Below are 20687 nucleotides of genomic sequence, written 5' to 3' on the forward strand. Positions count from 1 at the left end.
CTAGTGGGGAAGAGGAAGCATTTAGGGGTTATTGGGACAGAAAGACAAAAGCTAATGGTGGCTTTAGGAGAAAGATTTTTTTTTTAATTTCTTTTTATTCATTCATTCATTCATTCATTTATTTATTTGACATTCATTTCAACAAAATTTTGGGTTCCAAATTTTCTCCCCTTTTATCCCCTACCCCAAACACCAAGCATTCTAATTGCCCCTATGACCAATCTGCTCTCTCTTCTATCATCCCTCTCTGCCCTTGTCTCCATCTTCTCTTTTGTCATGTAGGGCCAAATAACTTTCTATACCCCTTTACCTGTATTTCTTATTTCCTAGTGGCAAGAACATTACTCGACAGTTGTTCCTAAAACTTTGAGTTCCAACTTCTTTACCTCCCTCCCTCCCCACCCCTTCCCTTTGGAAGGCAAGCAATTCAATATAGGCCAAATCTGTGTAGTTTTGCAAATGACTTCCATAATAGTCGTGTTGTATAAGACTAACTATATTTCCCTCCATCCTATCCTGTCCCCCATTACTTCTATTCTCTTTTGATCCTGTCCCTCCCCACAAGTGTTGACCTCAAATTGCTCCCTCCTCCCCATGCCCTCCCTTCCATCATCCCCCCCACCCTGCTTATCCCCTTCTTTCCTGTATTGTAAGATAGGTTTTCATACCAAAATGAGCATGCATTTTATTCCTTCCTTTAGTCGAATGTGATGAGAGTAAACTTCATGTTTTTCTCTCACCTCCCCTCTGTATCCCTCCACTAGTAAGTCTTTTGCTTGCCCCTTTTATGAGAGATAATTTGCCCCATTCCATTTCTCCCTTTTTCCTCCCAATATATTTCTCTCTCACTGCTTGATTTCATTTTTTAAAGATATGATCCCATCCTCTTCAGTTCACTCTGTGCACTCTGTCTCTATGTGTGTGTGTGTGTGCATGTGTGTGTGTGTGTGTGTGTGTGTGTGTGTGTGTAATCCCACCCAGTACCCAGATACTGAAAAGTTTCAAGAGTTACAAATATTGTCTTTCCATGTAGGAATGTAAACAGTTCAACTTTAGTAAGTCCCTTATGACTTCTCTTTGCTGTTCACCTTTTCATGCTTCTCTTCATTCTTGTGTTTGAAAGTCAAATTTTATTTTTAGTTCTGGTCTTTTCATCAAGAATGCTTGAAAGTCCTCTATTTCATTGAAAGACCAATTTTTCCCCTGAAATATTATACTCAGTTTTGCTGGGTAGGTGATTCTTGGTTTTAGTCCTAGTTCCTTTGACTTCTGGAATATCCTATTCCATGCCCTTCGATCCCTTAATGTAGAAGCTGCTAGATCTTGTGTTATCCTGATTGTATTTCCACAATACTTGAATTGTTTCTTTCTAGCTGCTTGCAATATTTTCTCCTTGACCTGGGAACTCTGGAATTTGGCCACAATGTTCCTAGGAGTTTCTCTTTTTGGATCTCTTTCAGGCGGTGTTCTGTGGATTCCTTGAATATTTATTTTGCCCTCTGGTTCTAGACTCTCAGGGCAGTTTTCCTTGATAATTTCATGAAAGATGATGTCTAGGCTCTTTTTCTCATCATGGCTTTCAGGGAGTCCCATAATTTTTAAATTGTCTCTCCTGGATCTATTTTCCAGGTCAATTGTTTTTCCAATGAGATATTTCACATTATCTTTCATTTTTTCATTCTTTTGGTTTTATTTTGTGATTTCTTGGTTTCTCATAAAGTCGTTAGCCTCCATCTGTTCCATTCTAATTTTGAAAGAACTATTTTCTTCAGTGAGCTTTTGAATCTCCTTTTCCATTTGGCTAATTCTGCTTTTGAAAGCATTCTTCTCCTCACTGGCTTTTTGAACCTCTTTTGTCAATTGAGTTAGCCTATTTTTCAAGGTGTTATTTTCTTCAGCATTTTTTTGGGTCTCCTTTAGCAGGGTGTTGACCTGCTGTTCATGCTTTGACTGCATGTCTCTCATTTCTCTTCCCAGCTTTTCCTCCACCTCTCTAACTTGATTTTCAAAATTCTTTTTGAGCTCTTCCATGGCCTGAGCCCATTGAGTGGGCTGGGATACAGAAGCCTTGACTTCTGTTTCTTTGCCTGATGGTAAGCATCGTTCTTCCTCATCAGAAAGGAAGGGAGGAAATGCCTGTTCACCAAGAAAGTAACCTTCTATAGTCTTATTTCTTTTCCCTTTTCTGGGCATTTTCCCAGCCAGTGACTTGACCTCTGAATATTCTCCTCACACCCACCTCACCTCCTGATCCTCCCAGCCAGGGCTTGGGGTCTGAGATTCAAATGCTGCTTCCCAGCCTCAGGGCTTCTGGGGGGGCGGGGCTGCTGTTCAGTGGGAGATTAAGTTCAGGTGCTCAGGTCGGGGCAGGGCCGCCTCACAGGCTCATTTCCCTCAGGGGGTTTATACAGAGACCTTCAACAATGGATCCAGGCTCCTGCCTGCTTGGGGAGCCCTGGTCTGCCGCTGCCTCAGCTGCTGCCTCCCGAGGGGGCCTGAGTTATGGAGGCACCCCACTCCCATCTCGACCCGCCAAAGAGACCCTCTCACCGACCCCCGTCACCTGTGGGTGGAGGGACCCACGTGGCCGCTGGAGATCCTGTCCCTGAAGCCCGCTCACATCTGCTTCTCTCGGTGCCACGGCCAGGGCAGGGCTGTGCTTGGCTCCCAGTCCGCTGCATGAAGGACCTTTTGCGAGGTCCCTCTGGAGCAGAAATCTCCTTTGCTCCACTGTTCTGTGGCCTCTACTGCTCCAGAATTCGCCGTGAGTTCCTTTTTACAGATGTTCTATGGGTTGTGGGTTCGGAGCTATGTGTATGTGCGTCTTTCTACTCCGCCATCTTGGCTCTGCTCCAGGAGAAAGATTTAAAAGCTCTTCTTGGAGACGTGAACTACCTTTCCAGTCCTGTTGTAAAATTGGATTTTATTCTGGAGAAAGTGTGAGAGGAAACAGGGAAGAAAGGGAGGGGGATGGAAGAAAACAAAAATGAAATGAGGAAAAAACAAGGAAAGGAAGGGAAATTAATGAGTCAAGTAAGTAGTTAAAAGGGTTAGGTCTGAAATAAACCAAGATTTTTCAATAGTGGACCACATGATCAGTAATCCATATGTGAAGACTGTGTGTTGGTTTGTTTTTTGATTTTGTAAACCATTACAAATGGATCTAAACCTCAAATGTGGCAGCAGCTCAGGGGAAAGATAGGTAGGACTTACTAGCTTCCTCGCTCACATGAGGCAGTTAGGTGGAACAGTGAATAAAGTGCTGGGCCTAGAGTTCAAATTCAGTCTCAGATGTTAACTAGTTTCCTCAACTGTAAAATGGTGATAATAATAACACTTACTTCCCATCATTGTTGTGAAGATCAAATGAGATATTTATAAAATATTTAGCATAGTGATTGGCACATAGTCTGTGCTTACATACTTGATTCTTTACTTTTTTTTTTTTTTTTTTGCTAAAAATCTCAGGCTGATCATACCCTGAATTTAGGTGGGTATTTATCCATCAGCCACATCTTGGTTGCAGCACTAATGAAAAACTCATTTAGCTAATTGCAGTTCCCTTAATTTTAATTAAACCTTTTTAGTTCAGAAATGCTTTACCTAATGAAAACTATTAGTAGATCTTTTTAACAACTCTGACTTCTACTAAGTCTTTCTTGACTTCAAATAACAAGAGTTTGTGTTGGAATCCCATACTATTACTTTTTCAGTAGCTGTTCGGAAATAATGAGATTTGTTTTTCCCTTTTAACTTTTTTTAAACTTATCCCAAGAATCAAATATATGCTTTTGTCACTTTTGTCACTTAGTATGATACCCATATATGCATATATGAGTTGTATATGTTCTATATATGAGTTTCTGAAAAAAATTTTTGGTCATAATATATATGTGAATATATGTGTATATATACATATACATATATATATATATCTACATATCAAAATATCTCCTGCTCTAGATCTGTTGACTTCTGAAAGATATATGAACAGAAAATATACAGGAGATATATGTATATATGCATATGTGTGTATATATACATATATATGTATGTATGTATGTATGTGTGTAACTTTTTTTTGTTCAGTTGTTTTCATAACCATTGGCACCCTTAACTAAATTGGATCCAGAGAATTTTTCTCTCCTAAAAACTCTAATAAGCTGTACTGGACTTTCAAATTTCCAGTCTCTTTTGCAGGCCCATTTTTTTTGTTTGTTTCTGAGCAAATTAAATGGTAACATAGATGACTCACCAATTAGATAATGGCTATAAAAGCACCTTGAAAATGCTTCAATTATAAACAAATATAAGGTATTTTGATTACTGATCAAATCAAATTTCACTTTGCATTTTTTAAAAAATGAGATCTCAAGAAGAATTAACAATGGACTAAATTCTATAATTAATATAAACTTTTATTCAGTATTTTTTAATTTTCTACCTTCATTCACATCTGCTAATAGTAAGCACTGGAGATATTTGACTTACAGTCAAGAAGTTCTGGGTTAATATCCACCTTAGACACTAGTTGTATGATCCAGCATAAGTCACAACCTCTATCTACCTCAGTTTTCTATTTATAAAATGAAGATAATAATAGTGTCTACCTCCCATGGTTGTTGTGAAGATCAAATGAGATACTTTATGTAAAAATCTGCAGACCTTAAAGTGCTATATTAATGGTAGCTTTTATTATTGTCAGTGGCATCAATGGGTCATAGCTTGATAACTTCTGGGGCACATTTTCATAATGCTTTCTAAAATAGCTGGACAAGTTCATTGAATAAAGGGGCAAACCAGCCCAACTCAGAAAAATGGAGCATGTTAAAGCTTCTAAATTGGCTTTTAGACTGAGCTGAGTGACTGTTGTTCTTATATCCTAGGCAAGACAGGAAGACCAAGGCCCACCAAAAAAACCAAAAAAACAAAAAGGAAAAGAAAAAAACAAAAATGAAGAAGACATGGAAGCACTTTGCAGACCAAAAAGTGCTCTACAAATTTGAAGCATCTTATTTTGATTATTCTCACTGTCATAATTATAGCTATGGAAAATGTACCAGAGCTCGACCTTTATACTGACAGGGCTAAAAGTGAAGTCCTGGTGAAGTAGCAGCCACCTACCAGGGGTGGGGAACCTGTGGCAATCTAGGTCCTTTCCACTGAGTCCAAGTTTTAGGGAACAAATCATTTTATTAAGGAGATTTGTTCTGTGAAGTTTGGATTCAGTCAACAGGCTGCACTTGAGGACCTAGAGAGACACATGTGGCTTTAGGCTGCAGGTTCCCCACCCTGACCTAGGCCTTTTCTAAATTTCACTAGAAACCTTAATTTTTCCATAAAGTTTTTGAGATCAGCTTAATTCATTAGTTATGGTAGTTTAAGAAAATGACCCTAGAGGAAGGTGGCCTAGCCATACTGGATCTTAAATTATATTATAAAGCAGCAATCATCAAAACCACTTGGTACTGACTAAGAAATAGAGGGCTAGATCAGTGGAATAGGTTGGGCAACACATGACACAGTAGTCAATGACTGTAGCAGTCTGCTGTTTGATAAATCCAGGGACCACAGCTTTTGGAATAAGAACTCACTGTTTGACAAAAACTGCAGGGAAAACTGGAAAATAGTGTGGCATAAACTGGGCATAGACCAATGCTTGACACCGTATACCAGAATAAAGTTCGAATAGGTAGATGATCTAGGTAGAAAAGCGTATAAATGAATTAGGGGAGCAAGAAACAGTTTACTTGTCAGATTTATGGAGAATGGAGGAATTTATGACCAAACAAGAGATAGAGGACATTATGAATGCAAAATGGATGATTTTGATTTCATTAAATTGACAAGTTTTTGCACAAACAAAGCCAATGCAACCAAGATTAGGAGGGAAGCAGAAAACTGGGAAAAAATTAGAAGCCTCATTTCTGAAATATATAGAGAACTGAGTCAAATTTACAAGAATACAAGTCATTCCCCAATTGATAAATGGTCAAAGGATATGAACAAGCACTTTTCAGAGGAAGAAATTAAAGCTATCTATAGTCATATGAAAAAATGCTCTAAATAACTATTGATTAGAGAGATGTAAATCAAAATAACTCTTGAGGTACCACATCACATCTATCAGATTGGCTAATATGACAAAACCGGAAAATGATAAATGTTGGAGAAGATGTGGAAAAGTTGGAATAGTAATTCATTGTTGGTGGAGCTGTGAGCTGATCCAGACATTCTGGAGAGCAATTTGGAACTATGCCCAAAGGGCTACAAATATGCATACTTTTTGACCCAGCAGTATTGCTTGTAAGGTTGTATCCCAAAGAGATCATAAAAATGGGAAAAGGATCCACATGTACAAAAATATTTATAGCAGCTCTTTTTGTGGTGGCCAAGATCTGGAAATTGAGGGAATGCCCATCAATTGGGGAATGGCTGAAGAAGTTGTGGCGTATGAATGTAACAGAATACTATTGTGCTATAAGCAGTGATGAACAGGAAGATTTCAGAAATACCTAGAAGGACTTATATGAACTGATGCTGAGTGAAGTGAGCAGAACCAGGAAAACAGGATTCACAGTAACAGCCACAGTGTGGAAGGACTGTTTTTGATAGACTTTAATCCTCCACAGCAAGTCAAGGACCTAAAACCTGATGCAAAATGCCATCCACATCCAGAGAAAGAGCTATGGAGTTAGAACACAGAATGAAGCAGTCTATTTTCTCTATTATGTTTAGTTTTGTTCAGTTTTATTCATGCTTTCTCCCATTCATTTTAATTCTTCTATGCAACATGACTAATGTGAAAATGTATTTAATAAGAATGTATGTGTAGAGCCCATATAAGATTGCATGCTGTCTTGGGGAGAGAGGGAGAGAGAGGTGGAAAAAACTTATGGAAACGATTGTTGAAAATTTAAAACAAATAAATTTGAAAAAAAAAATGGCCCTAGAAACATAGACACTTATAGCATACCTGAGATAGTATAAATTCTATTTTGTCTTTTGGTGAAAACTATCTTACTAGTGAGTCCCTTATCATCATATTTCTGGGCAGAACTAGATCATCAGCCAGAAGTCAGGAACCATACGTTGTCCCCGTAAGGGCATGATTTCTTCCTTTTATCTTTTTCATGTTGATAATTCAGTTCTGGGCACAAATACCAGTCATAGTTTCTTCTTGCCTTTTGATAGTTAAGATGGAAACAAGCTACTATCTGACAGGTGTCAAATTTGGCTATTTGTACTCCTGAATTCCTTTTGAGTACGATTTGATATATTAGATACCCAGGACAGGCTGCTTGGGTACTCATTGTAAGACTCACAATTAAGAGAATAATGAGGTGGGTAGCTGCCACCCCAGGGGCCATGTTAGGGCTTTCTGATAAGTGATTACTTCACCTCTACCTCTTCCCCTGGGTTGTATCTGAAAATTTTCCAGAACCAGAACTGGTTTTGTGTCTTTATACCAATCAATTTGAACCTAGCAGGATCTGGGAATGGTCCCTGAGAGTCCCAGCAGGTCTCTTGAGTTTGCAACTGATCCCTGCCCCAGGGTAACCAGCTTCACCTGGTCCATTTAATCTCCCAGTCCACACTGAGGCACCAGGGGTCAAAAAACCAGTAAAAAAGTCTCAAGTACCTATACTCCAAGGTCCACTCAGAATTGTCCAGGGGTAGGAGTAACATGTAGACAACCACTATTTAGGAGACCTGAAATGATTCCAACCACCCAAGAGGAGACAATTGTATGACAAAAAATAAAAAGTTATTATGACAATACCCAACACAAGAGTGAATATTACACAGTCTAATTCCCCTCCCCACCATTAAGTTCGAGTCTTCTTCTTCATGATAATCTTCAATGTGGATGGGTCTCCTACAATCCAATCCTGCAGCCCTTCCACCAGGCCCTTTACCTTAGTATAGTGAGTCTATCCCCTTTCAGCAGTCCTTATAGTGGTCTTGGTGGCCAGCAGGACCTGAAATGGTCCATCCCATTTGGGATGCAGCTTCTCCCCTTTTCAAGTCTTTATTGTCCAGCTTTGAATGAATGAATCACGAATTTGAGTGGTGGTGATTGGGCCAGAAGTCCTTTGACTCTGGAGGAGGACACTGCCAGTAAATAGTCTCTTAAAAACTTGTCCTTGGTTTGGAAGGATGGAATCTCCTTTCTTCCTCCTGGAAGTAGTATGCCATATAATAATTCAAAAGGTGATACTCCCAGATTCCTTCTGGGGGCTGCCCTTATCTTTAGCAGAGCCAAGGGTAAACACTTAGGCCATGGTAGCTTTCCCTAGTAATCTGTTGTTTCAGTGTTTGGTCTATCATCTCCCCCCTCCCTGAGGAGGGTGGATGCCAAGGGGCTGTAGAATTCCCACTTTATCTCTAAACACCTCATAACGTTTTAGCCATAAAATGTGTCCCATTATCTGAATTTATTCTTTCTACTAATCCAAACTGTGGAACAATCTGTCCAAGGAGTACCTTGCTGATTTGTGATGCCTTGGCAGAGACTAAGGGATATGCCTCCACCCATCCAGTTAAATGATCAACTACCACTAGTAGACACTTAAGCTTTCCTGCATGGGGCATCTCAGTGTAATCCACTTGAACACTTTGGAAGGCTGGTAAGGAAATCTCTCTTCCCCCCTTCACTGGTTTCCTTAGGACTTTGGGATTCACTTTCTGACAGATCATACACCTTTCAGTAATTTGCTTAGCAACTATATAAATTCCCATGCACCCAAAATATTTCAAGAATATCCCCCCCAAGGCTTGAACTCCACAGTGACTTCCCCTGTGTAAAAACCCATTGTCTCTCAGGCTATTGGTTTATTTATCATCTTTCTACCATCTGGGAGGATCCACCATCCTCCCTCTCCCTTTATCACCCCTAATTCATTCAACTCCCTAACTTCTTTATCAGAGAATGAGGGGACAGTTTTTGAGTCTTCATATGGGGAATCAAGATTAACACAGGAGTCTCCCATTCATCCTGTCCAGACCTTTTTACTTCCTTATCTTCTAGCTGATTTCCACTGACCTCAAATGAATTTCCTTTCTGGTGTCTCTTCACATGGACAACTGAGATTTGTGTAAGCAGCAACAGATTTTCCAGTGCTTGTTTAATTAGTTCCCCATGTGCTAAGTCTTTCTCTTTACTATTAATCAGACCTCTTCACCCGCAGATTTTTCCTAAGGTGTGTACTATCAGGTATACATATCTAGAATCAGTGTAAATAGTTCCCTCTTTCCTTTCTATCTCCTTCAGTGCCTGGGCTCAGGGCATAAAGCTCACAAGTTTGTGCAGATCAATTCTTACGTAGTGACCCAGATTCCTACACTGTCCAGTTTCCCCCATTTATGTTTGCATACTCATTCCTCCTTTTCCCCTCTATCACTCTAGAGGACTTATCAACGAATAATCATTCCTTGGTCTCAAGAGAGGTGTCCCTGAAATCTTGCCTAACTTTAGTCTGATTATCTATGAGATCCTGACAGCAGCATTTTACTTCCTCTCTACTTGCTTCCCCTTTCTGGAGGTAAGCAGCTGAATTTACACAATTTTCAGCACTGAGAATCAAATCATTCTTCTCTAAAAGAATTGACTCATATTTAAGGACCCTTGAATCCGTGAGTCAGCGACCAGCTCTCTGGTTCAGAATACTTCTGGTTCAGTGCTTACCACCAGAGCCCCTCCAAAGGTCAATTTCCTACTTTCTTCTACTAACACAGGGCAGTTGAGACAATTGCCTTGGACACATTCTGGCCAACCTCCTGAAAAGGTGTCCAGTAGTTGAGATAAGAAGGTCACTGGCTGCTTTTGTCCAGCCCAGTGTTGGGTCAGGACCCCAAGGGCCATCCTGTGTTCAACAGTGATGAATAAATAGAATGGCTTATCTGATGTTGGCAAGGCTAATACCAGGGCCAAGATCAAGACTTGTTTAACCTGCTTCACCCTCCCTTTTTTCTCCTCTGTCCAGACTAGCTGATCAGGCTCACTCTCGAGTATTTTCTTATATAGTTCTTTTGTCATTTGGACATATGAGTCAGTCCATGGTCTACAATATCCCACCAGTTCCAGGAACTTCCTTAGTTCCTTCTTAGTCCTTGGGAGGGTCAATTCTACAATACCCTTTATCCTGTTAGGGTTAATTCTCCTGACCCCTTTACTGATTAGGTACCCTAAATACTTTATCTCCCTTTCAGTGAATTACAGCTTCTTTGGTAATACCCTCAACCCATTACTTCCCAGAAAATTTAGAAGTTTCACTGAGATCTGTGTAACATCATGCTTCTTCTTCCCTGACAGTAGTAGATCAGCCACATACAGTAACAATTTAATTCCCAGTGGAAGCTCAAAGGTCTCTAATAATTCTTCTAGTACATGCCCAAATAAATTGGGAGCCTCAGTAAACCCCTAGGGCAGAACCCTCCACCTATATTGTTGTTTTCTCCCTGTCTCCATATTTTCCCACTTAAAAGCAAAAAGGTCTCTACATCCCTTATCTAATGGGCATTCCCCAAAATGCATACTTCAAGTCAAAGACTGTAAACCAGCAAAGATCTGAGGGGATTTGACTCAACAGGGTATCAGGGTTGGGGACCACAGGGTGGCATGTTTGCCTTAACCAATTAACCTGCCTTAGTTCTTGGACTAATCTATATGTGCTGTCTGGCTTGTGGATGGGGAGGATGGGGGTGTTGAAGGGGTCATACAGGATTTTAATAATCTCTGAGTAACTGATCAATTACTGGTTGTAGTCCTTTTCTCTCCTCTATTGGGATGGGATACTGTCTCACACATGCCACAGCTTATGGATCCTTTAATTTGATTTCTCTAGGTTTTATCCTCATGCCTCCTCTTTTTCCTTCTCTCATTCACACTTCTGCCCTTATTTCATTATAGGTCTCAGCCTTCATGGTTTGCATTTTGCTCACAACAATTTGTTCTTCCTCAACTCTGACCTCCACCCTTAATTATACTAATGGATCACTCCCAATAAATTAATCCCTGACTCGGATATATACAGAAACCTAGTTGTTGTTTTAAACTTTTCTCTTTTCACTGGAACCTCTTCAGATATTGGTACCTGAAAATCTTCTTTTACCGCAGAGATTTTAAGTTTATCTTTGGATAATTTCATCCTTTCTGGGATAATGCTCACTGATGATTTTTCTGCTCCCGTATCCATTAAAAGGTAATTTTTTTTCTCTGGAGTCTCTGACCTTTAGATTAACCAATGGTTCTTGGTCAGGTTTAAGAAGGAAGAACCCCAGAAATCCCTAGTCTTCTTCCTCTTTGAATGTCATAAGGGGGGGGCCGCCCTCTCCTCTCTTGTTTGCTCAGGATATTCTAGCTTCCAATGTCCCGTCTTTCCACACCTGTGACATTCATTCTTATTTGCGTATTTCCCATTCTTCTCCTCCTTTCTTCTAAATCTTTTTTCTAATTGGGGCCCTGGTCCCTGACTTTCACTCTTCTTTCCTTCAAACTTCACCACCTCCCTAACAGCCTTTGCCATAATCCTAGTCTTCTGTCTCTGTTTCTCATCCTCCCTCCTCACATATACCTTCTGTGTTTCCTATAACTCTTCTAAGGGCCAGGTGTTCCAACTGTCCAATTTCTGAAGTTTCTTATTTATGTCTGGCCATAAGTTGGTCACAAAATGGACTTTACACATCCCTTCTGCTATTGGGTCTTGTGGGCCTAGCCCAGAGAACTTCCTAAAATTCTCTCTCAGCTTTTCTAAAAACTCAGAAGGTGTCTCTTCCTTTTTTTTGATGAACCATAAAAGCTTTGTTCAGATTTTGTGATTTAGGTACTGCTTCCTTGATTCCCACCACTATTAGCTCCCTAAGGTCCTGCATATGGACCCTGTGTGCCTCATTGTTATGGTTCCATCAGGGGTCTGCTTCAGGGAATTTCACTTCAGCTGGTAACACTCCTGAGGCTGGAGGGGGTCTTCTCTCCCATCCCTCCATTGCTGCCCTTCTAATCTTTCCTCTTTCCTCTCCTGTAAAAAGGGTATTTAGGATTGATGTTAGCTCTCCTCAGGTATAAATGTTGGGGCCCAAAACTGATCTAGCTGTTCTGAGATCCCCACTGGATCTTCTGTTAATGACTTCATTACTCTTTTGAATGCCCTCACCTCAACAGTACTAAGAGGAGCATTTACAAACCCTATTCCCCCTTCCTGTCTGCCCATAGGAACCTCTCTCAGTGGAAATATAAAGGTCAAGGTCTCAGTTTATTTCTTGTTGGGACCTGAAAGGGCAAATTTTGAATACCCTGTTTACATTGCTCCAGTTACTTCCTCAATTTGGAGTATGCCCTCCCCTCTACTTCCTGATTAGGCGTGTGAGTAGTAACTTTGGCTACAGCAGGGGTAGCAAGGGAAGGAGGCAACAGGGGTTGCAGGAGCGGGGCGTGCAGGGTAAAGAGGAGGAGGTAGAGCAAGAAGGGGATCCCACTTGGAGGGAGAAGATCCTTTTGTCCTCTCCTCTTCCTTCTTCCCTTTTGCTTGAGTCAGAAATATGCCAGCTGTTGTTGGGGATGATGTTCTCAAGATCCAGCGGCCTGTATAATCCTGTTCTTCCTCAGAAGTACCTTTCTTAATATTCACATATAGTTTAATAATTCACAAGTTTAATAATTGACAAACCCAGTCCTCATCTGATCCAAATTTAGGCCAAAATACAGAGGGTGCCATGATGGCAACAATATCTTATTATTTTCCTTTGGTTTTTCTCTTTTGTCCTGGGAGTGTTCTCCCAATCTTCCAACATCCTTCTCAAAGGTCTGTTTGAAGGAATGTTGTCCTGGGGATTCTTCTCCTTTTCTGTTACCTTAGAATTTGCTCCCCTCATTGGTCGGGTCCTGGCTCTGTACTAAACCTGAGAATATATTTAACATAGTAGATTGCTTGCTGTCTTGGGGAGTAGGGAGGGGGAAAAATTTAGAACTCAAAATCTTATAAAAATTAATATAGAAAGCTTAATCTTTACATGTAATTGGGAAAAAATACTATTGTGGAAAAATTTTTTTAAAAAAAGAAGACAAGTTCAAATCCCATTTCTAATACTTATTAGCTATGTGATTCTGAGGAAGACACTGAACCTCTACATCTCCCAGGAAATTTCCTAAGATTTATCTAAGTCATAAACTACTGTTTTGGTAGAAAAAAATCCCCAGAGTACAAGTTCCTGACAGTGACAGAATCATAGATACTTTGTATATTCAAATATCCTCAGTGGAGGCTGTGCCCCATAAGAATAACAGAATATAAATAACCAGATTTTGCAAGATTTCATCTGGTAATTACCACCCTTAGCTATTCCAGCATTCACATATACACATATATATACACACCAAACTGAAATGGACAACCAGTCTTCAGAGGCCAGAGCCAAACAGAGCACAGGACTAGTTGGTTAAACAGCAACAGCAGAAGTTTATTTCTTTATGAGGAAAAAGCTTGCAAGTAGAGTTTCCATTCCTAAGATGGAGGGCTTGCCTGCATACAGCAGAGGTAGGATATTTAAGCATGAAAACCACAGAGAAATCACAGGTGTTCCTGGGTAAACAGTTCTCAGAGTCATTAAGTTGTTGAACCTTGTGGTTTTTCAGTGAAGTACAGAATCGGGGCTTTTCACTCTTGCACAACAGAAGGGCCCCTAATTCTGGTTGTGTGGAAGTTACAAGGCAGGAGATCATTAGTATGTATAACGGGTGAAGGGGCCTGATTGATTACTTCAGTTTCAGTCTTAGCTTCCAAGTCAGGGTTCCCTGGAAAGTAAGGAAGCTCCAGCAAATCTAGGTGATTAATATAGTCATTAGACATCATACCAATTGATATAGATATTATAGAAATCCAATTTCTTCATAACACAGATAAAATGTGTAAGTAAAATATATGAAACAAAAGAATGACTGACTTGCAGAACAAAGAAAAAAATTCAAGTCCAAAATGAGTGAAATGTGGATACAATTAAACCATCCAAATCAGTGAATGAATCCCTAACATAGGCTTTGTGGAAGAAACAAAGGTAAGTAAGAAAAAGATATGTCTTTGAGGAATTTAAAATTTTAGAGAAGATAATACATATAAACAAAGAACCATAATACAGAGATAATTAACATAAAAGAGGAAGTAACTAGGAGTTCATAGGAGGAAGAGATTATTTCTGACTAAGAGAGCTCATGCAAAACATGATTATGTATGTAGCTGTGATTGCAAAGATCAACACTGAAGAGCAGTTGTTAATCAAACCACACTCACGAAATGATTGTTTGTTGCGTTGTAGGAACGTATCACTATTTTCATCTCTCCTTTTTTACTGCCACTGTTGCCTCTAGTCTATGTTGAAGATACTTCTTTTGTGTATTAATAGATTGTAGCAGTGACATCATCTATATTTTGGATTCTGGCAACTCTAAAACATTTCTTCTTCTCTTCTTTCAGTTAATGAAATTTACTAGTGAGTGAAGCAGGTATATTTAGTGAAGACCCCTCAGGGACTCCTTGTGTCAGATCCATTTGTCTTACCCAGCCCTGAGAAACCAAACAATAGAGATTCTGTTTTTTCTTAAAATTCTTTTCGTGTTATGAGATAGTCCTTAACAGAGACTTCTTTTGCTTATTCTCAGTCTATCTTTGCGCACTCTCTTATCTCTTTTCCCAGACATTACCCTATGTTACGTGACAGTCCTTAACAAAAGGTGCTTACTCCCTCAACCCCCTTTGCCAAAAATGGCTCTTGTACACTTATTCCTTGTTGCTGGGGTAGATTTTCCATGGATAGATTGTACCCTCAAAGCTCAGCCAATGGGATAAGAGGAAGGGGGTTAGGGTGGGGGTATTGTGGTCAGGGTCTATAAAAATTGCTGTGCAAGGTACACCCTTGCCCTCCTCAGCCACTGCCATTTTGAGTGCAGGTGGGAGTGCCCTTTCTCGAGAAAGCTGAATAAGTATCTTTCCTTTTTACTTGTTTGGTCAAGACTCTCATTTTATTAAGGGGGTTGTCCCACACAGTTTTGGTGCATTGGCTGGGAAATTTCCCTTTTCCTTGGAATTTCTCCAATACCAACTTGGGGACAGGCACCACACCAGCTTTCCTGGTGGCTTGCAAACCTGGTGCCTGGGGAATCCTCCTTGAGAAAGGAAAGTTCTGGAGAGAGTCCTTAACCCAGTAAAAATGAAACAGCGGAACTCCAGAGGTAACAAAGAAGTCATCAAGGCCACCAGATCAAAGTGAAATCAGCTTGGTCACTTGAGTTTCTGCGCACAAACCCTCCCAGGTAAGCAAGACCTGTGAGACTTGGGAACCCTAAGTGGTTAGAGTCTGTAAGATTTGCCTAGCCAAGACCAGTGAGCTCCTGGATTCACCTCCCACCTAAGTGGTTAGAGTCTAAGGTTTGGGTAGGTATAGCCCTAAGCAGTTAGAGTCTGTAAGGGCTGTTTAGTTTCCCATTTAAGTGGTTAGAGTCCATAAAGATGGGGAAGACTAATTCCAAGGAAAATGGTGGCAAGTTACCTGATGTGTCAGCTGATGGTTCTCTTGGGTCTCCACTTAGTAATTGGAATGAACTACCAAAATATAAGGGAAAAGATAAGAAGAAAATGACTAAGTATTGTTGTTTAGTTTAGGCAGGCACTCAGCTTGGGGGAAATGTCTTCTGGCCAAAGTACAAATCCTCCAAGGACTGGGTTTGCCAAAAATTTAAACCTATATGTACTATTCTATTTTGTTAGATGTTTTGTCTGTATATGTTGTGTTGATATTTCTGTGTGAATGAAAGTCTATGTCTCTGTTTTATCTGACACTTTCTAAGGTTGCAGGAGCAGAAAAGTTGAGCTGGACTGTCCTTGAAATTCCTGCTATTTCTCTTCTTCAACCCTCTCAGGGTGGAGGGATAGGGAGGATGGAATTTATCTTTTTCTCTCAGACTGAAGAAAGAAAAGCTAACCAGCATTTAACCATTTCCTGCCTCACCCAAAGGAGAAATTTTTATGTAATGGGACACAACAGAAAGGTAATTGAATTCATTCTGGTTATGTTTGAAATTGTGAATAAGTGAAATGTGTCGCTCTTAAATTAATGTTTAAGATAGGTTAGAAGTTGTTAAAGTCTAATGGAAGTAAGTGGAAGATTAACAAAAGATCTCAAGCAGGCAACTTAGAGGAAGGGTTGAGAGTTTTGAATTTAGGTTTAATTAGGTCTTGAAGCTAAAGTTGGTACTTTATGTTCAAATTAAGTCAATATATCTGATAACAGACAATGTGTTTAAGGCGGCAAAAATAAATAAATAATAATAAGAGGTTTTTCTGCTTTTTTTTCAAAGTGATCACTTTAGGATAAGGAAAAAGGACTTTATTTCATTTATTTATTTTTGCAGAGGGGGAGGGGAAGAAATATGGCTTTCTTGGTATGTAATTTGTTAGATATTTGACTCCTTCTAGTTTTTAAGACTTGAGGTAGGACAAAATTGTTAGGCATTTTATTTTTATTTGGAATATAAAGGAGAATAAAGGTAGTCTAAGTAAAGGCAGAAAAAAAGAATGGTATAAAGAAAAACAGGAGATGGGGGAGCAGTGGGCCCATGTGATTTCAGCCGCCATATCAGTTCAGAAGATTTGAGTATGTTGAGAAAATGAAAATTTGTTGCTTGATTAGAAAATCAACAGAAAATTATTGTGATTGGTAAATTTCCTCCTTGGAGGGTAAGTCAAGCCCACTTAGTTAACGCTGGTTCAGAATTAATAAGATCTCTTTTTCCTAAGTTAAAGATAGTTAATTTAAGCACATTGTAAACTTTTTCAGAAAAGGAGAAAGATTATTTAGATTGAATTTAAATGAAAAGTAATAACTTGTGAGCTATCTTGTCTTACAATTAAAATATAAAGGAAAGCTGGATAATCTGAGTAATGGGATTGAGAGATTTGGAAAGATGAATAAAGATTTGATTGAAAATATGGAAGGCAGCTAAGCTTTGGGAACAAATGGGGGTTATTCAAACCCCTCTTGTCCCTAGATAGTTGTTCTGGACCTTTGTGTCAGTTTCAGATGGTATCAGTAAGTGATGAGGGTGTGAGGAAGAATTTTAAGGAGACAAAAAAATCATATAACTTGATTGGATAATTAATAGCTCAATCAAATTTGAGATGACTCTCTCTGATCAGGTGATAGAGTATGACCACATGGTGGTAAAGAAATGAATTACTGTGCAAGGTGATGTGGAAATGCATTCACCTGAATGGGTTAATGGCTTTTTTAAAAAGTTTTAAGTAAACTTAAATAGTTTTAAATTTTTTAAGTAAAAATAAATGTGGTTATATTAGGAATTGCACTGTTAAATTAATGATGAATTGCTTTTTTTTTTAAAGCTGCTATTAATTCTGTATGGAGTTTCTGTGTTGTAGAGTTCCTATTGAGAAAATGAGGATCCTTGAATAAAAATACATATATATGTATATGTGTGTGTGTGTCTGTGTGTGTGTGTGTGTATGTGATTTTCAAGCTTGTTCCATCTAAGGATGTATTAAGTATGTTAAAAAGTTTATTTCTGCTGTTAAGAAGGAAGTTTTAACTAGAATTGTTTTTGCTATGAATCAAGCATTTACAAAAGTATGTTTGTAAAAGGAAGCTTAGGGGCAAATGTGAAAAGGCCTTGGCTTTTAGTTCTTTTGTAATTTTTGCCAATTAGGTTAAGAGGGTCTTGTGATACCTTGTAAACTGTTCTTAAAAGAGGAAGATTTTTTTTTTTGTATGAAGAAATGCTTTGTAAAATCTTTTGTATGATTTTTGGAAGGCCTACCCAATTTGTACTGATGAGTTAATTTGTTCAGTTCCCAAAAGTTGGTCTTTTATAAAATTGGGGAAAATGTAGTTTCTCCAAATAACGTAAAAAGAAAAATCTCATGTTTTTTTGCAACATTGTTTGGCCAAAGTATCAGAGGGCCATGAAGCATGGCCCGTTTTGGGGACTTTAAAAATAAATACTCTCTTACAGTTAAAATTGTATTGTGAGCCTAGAAGGAAAATGGGTAGAAGTTTCCTACATAATAACCCTTGTTGAGCTCTCAGAACCCTGTTGTCAGGAGAGATTGTGAGATGCTCGTAGTTAGAACTTCACCCCCAAAAGAGCAATGAAGGTCAACTGACTTTGGCCCTCTCTTCTTCCCCCAGCCCAGCCACAGGTCTTGCTGAGGTGTGACTCTCTGCAGCCCCTCCTCCTGATGTGACACCTGCTTAGGCCTCAGGTCCTGCTCCCACAGCACTCTCTGGGGAATCTCCCCTTTGACCCCTACTCTTCCTCAGCAGATCTTTCCCACTGCCACCCTGATCCCTTGACCTAGCAGCATTCCCCAGTCCCTCCCTCACAAAAGTGGAACTTCCTATCCCCACAGGGCCCTCAGGACTTTTTCCTCTGAGGGAAGTACCTACTTCTAGTGGAAAAATTACAACCTGGAAATATCTATATTCAGCACATAGCCACAGCCATGGATAGAGGGTGAAGGGGGATGGGTCAAGATGGAGAAGCCAGCCAGTTGCTGTCTGTACTTGGTAAGACAGCCCATCCTTTTCGCAATAAATTTTTTTTATATGATATGAAATGCAATTGATGTCATCTGAAATTTATTGTTTGTGTTCACAGCTAAAACAATTTGCTTATTATTTATGAAAATTGTAAGTCTGCTGTTTATAGTTCTAATGCTAAAACCTAAAGCTGGAATACTGTGTGTGTGTGTATATATATATATATATATATATATATATATATATATATATATATATATATATATATATATATATGTGGAAAGGAGCAGTCCTCAGGGTAGTCAAAAAGTACAGCCCTGGCAGCTGAGGAGATGATATAAAGAACTTGCTTTAGTGAGAATTTGAATATGTAAAGAAATGATCTCTAGTGAATGACTATTTCTGAGTCTTGTTGTAAAGTGGAGTTGATATCTAACTGAGCTCTTGCTTTTCATCTTCATAGCATGTTTCAATAATCAAAGCAGATAGTTTAAGATGTAAGCACAAGACAAGTATTGGAATCTTGTTGTTTTCAATTAATTGGGTAGATTGGTACTCTGGTATAAATAGGACATTCTTTCTGAACGTTATAGGAATAATTAGATAAAAGAAAGAAAACCAAAGTATAGATGTAATGTTGTATCATTGTTCCATAGAGCAATACTGAGATTTAAAGTTAACTGAAATGATATGGAATTGTTGAGGTTTGGGGTGCTTGCAACCCACAAATTGTGACACATTGGGTTCTATTCAAATGAATTCAACCCAAGCCTTCTTTCAGCTAAAGAAGGTCAAAGTTTGTTATCTTATCTACAGAGGGACTGAGGAAGGAGTCCAGGAGTGGCCCCAGGTGTTCTGGGGGTTCCAGGGATGGTCTTGAATAGGAGTGGCCAGTAACCTGGAGATTTGGATTGATAGGATCAAAGATGGGAAATAGAACAGAGATTTGGCCATAATGATAAGGAAAAATTTATGAGCCTCTAGAGAGTGAGATCAAGTAAATAAATCTAAGGAGCTTTAAAGGTGAGGTTTTTCCAGGGCCCTTTTAGACAAATGGGACTAGAACTCCTTTGGAGTAAGGGATAAAAGCCCCAATTTGTAATAAGGTCTTTATCTATTACAAAATGATGTAAAAGCAATTGGTATTAAAACAATAGACTGAATCAAATTACTGAGACTAAATCAGAGACCTCTTTAATTAGGGGAAAAGGATTTGTGTAGTTTCTTAGAGGCAGGTAACCCCTGATAATATTTGGCATTAATGAAAAATTAAATGTTTCTGTTTTGATTTGAATTCATTTCATGAACATAAGTTGAAGTTAGTGTTTGCACTTATTATATGTGCAGCTCATTCTTTTAGACTGAGCAGGGTTATAAAAGTATAGAGAAGCTTGAGAAACATGTATATTTAGAGCAATAACACGGTTTTAAAGATAAATTTGATTTTGATTGTTATTTAATCAGGAATTAGAACATGTATAGAAAGGCATGCAAGCTACTTAAGACTTGCTTCAAAAGATGTTCCTTAGCCAATGTGAAATTATAATCACATCTGGAACTGATTATTAGAGCTTGTTATGTTAAGATTCAATGGGACTATTAACTGACTTCTTCTGAGTCTAACTCCAGATATGAATAACAAAAAAGACCATGTGAACCATTGATCCATGATGCCAGTGAGCCTGTGAAATGCTGGTATGAACAGCAAAAGTGATCTCATGGGAAGGTTGGGGAAACAACTGTTCAGCCTGGGCTGAGGTAGGATTTTCCTGACTCAATTTCCATACTGACACCTGGCAGACTTTTAAGCCTGGCTGGATGCCAATTGACTATCTACTTCTGCCTGATATTGACATGAAATTAGGGAGATATTCCCCTGAAATGTCCCTATTCTTAGTGGCAATTTCCTATAATCAAAAGTTTTCTAAGCATAATACCAGATCTATTAAATAATAGATTGTTGGTGGGTCAGCTAGGTGGTGCAGTGGATAGAGCACCAGTGCAGGAGTCAGGAGGAGCTGAGTTCAAATCTCACCTCAGACACTTGACACTCACTAGCTGTGTGACCTTGGGCAAGTCATTTAACCCCAATTTTCTCATCCTGGGTCATCTCCAGTCATCCTGATGAATATCTAGTCACTGGA

General features: G+C 39.1%; 1 long non-coding RNA gene across 1 annotated transcript; it reads left to right on the forward strand.

Moving 5' to 3' along the window:
- The first annotated feature begins 1341 nt into the window (after positions 1-1341).
- On the forward strand, positions 1342-18742 carry LOC140505325 (uncharacterized). Its single transcript, XR_011967449.1, has 3 exons — positions 1342-15304; positions 15839-16039; positions 18193-18742. It is a non-coding gene; the product is annotated as an uncharacterized lncRNA (long non-coding RNA).
- The last annotated feature ends 1945 nt before the right edge of the window (positions 18743-20687 follow it).

This window comes from Notamacropus eugenii, chromosome 5 (assembly GCF_028372415.1).
Source record: "Notamacropus eugenii isolate mMacEug1 chromosome 5, mMacEug1.pri_v2, whole genome shotgun sequence".
Classification (NCBI taxonomy): Eukaryota; Metazoa; Chordata; class Mammalia; order Diprotodontia; family Macropodidae; genus Notamacropus; species Notamacropus eugenii.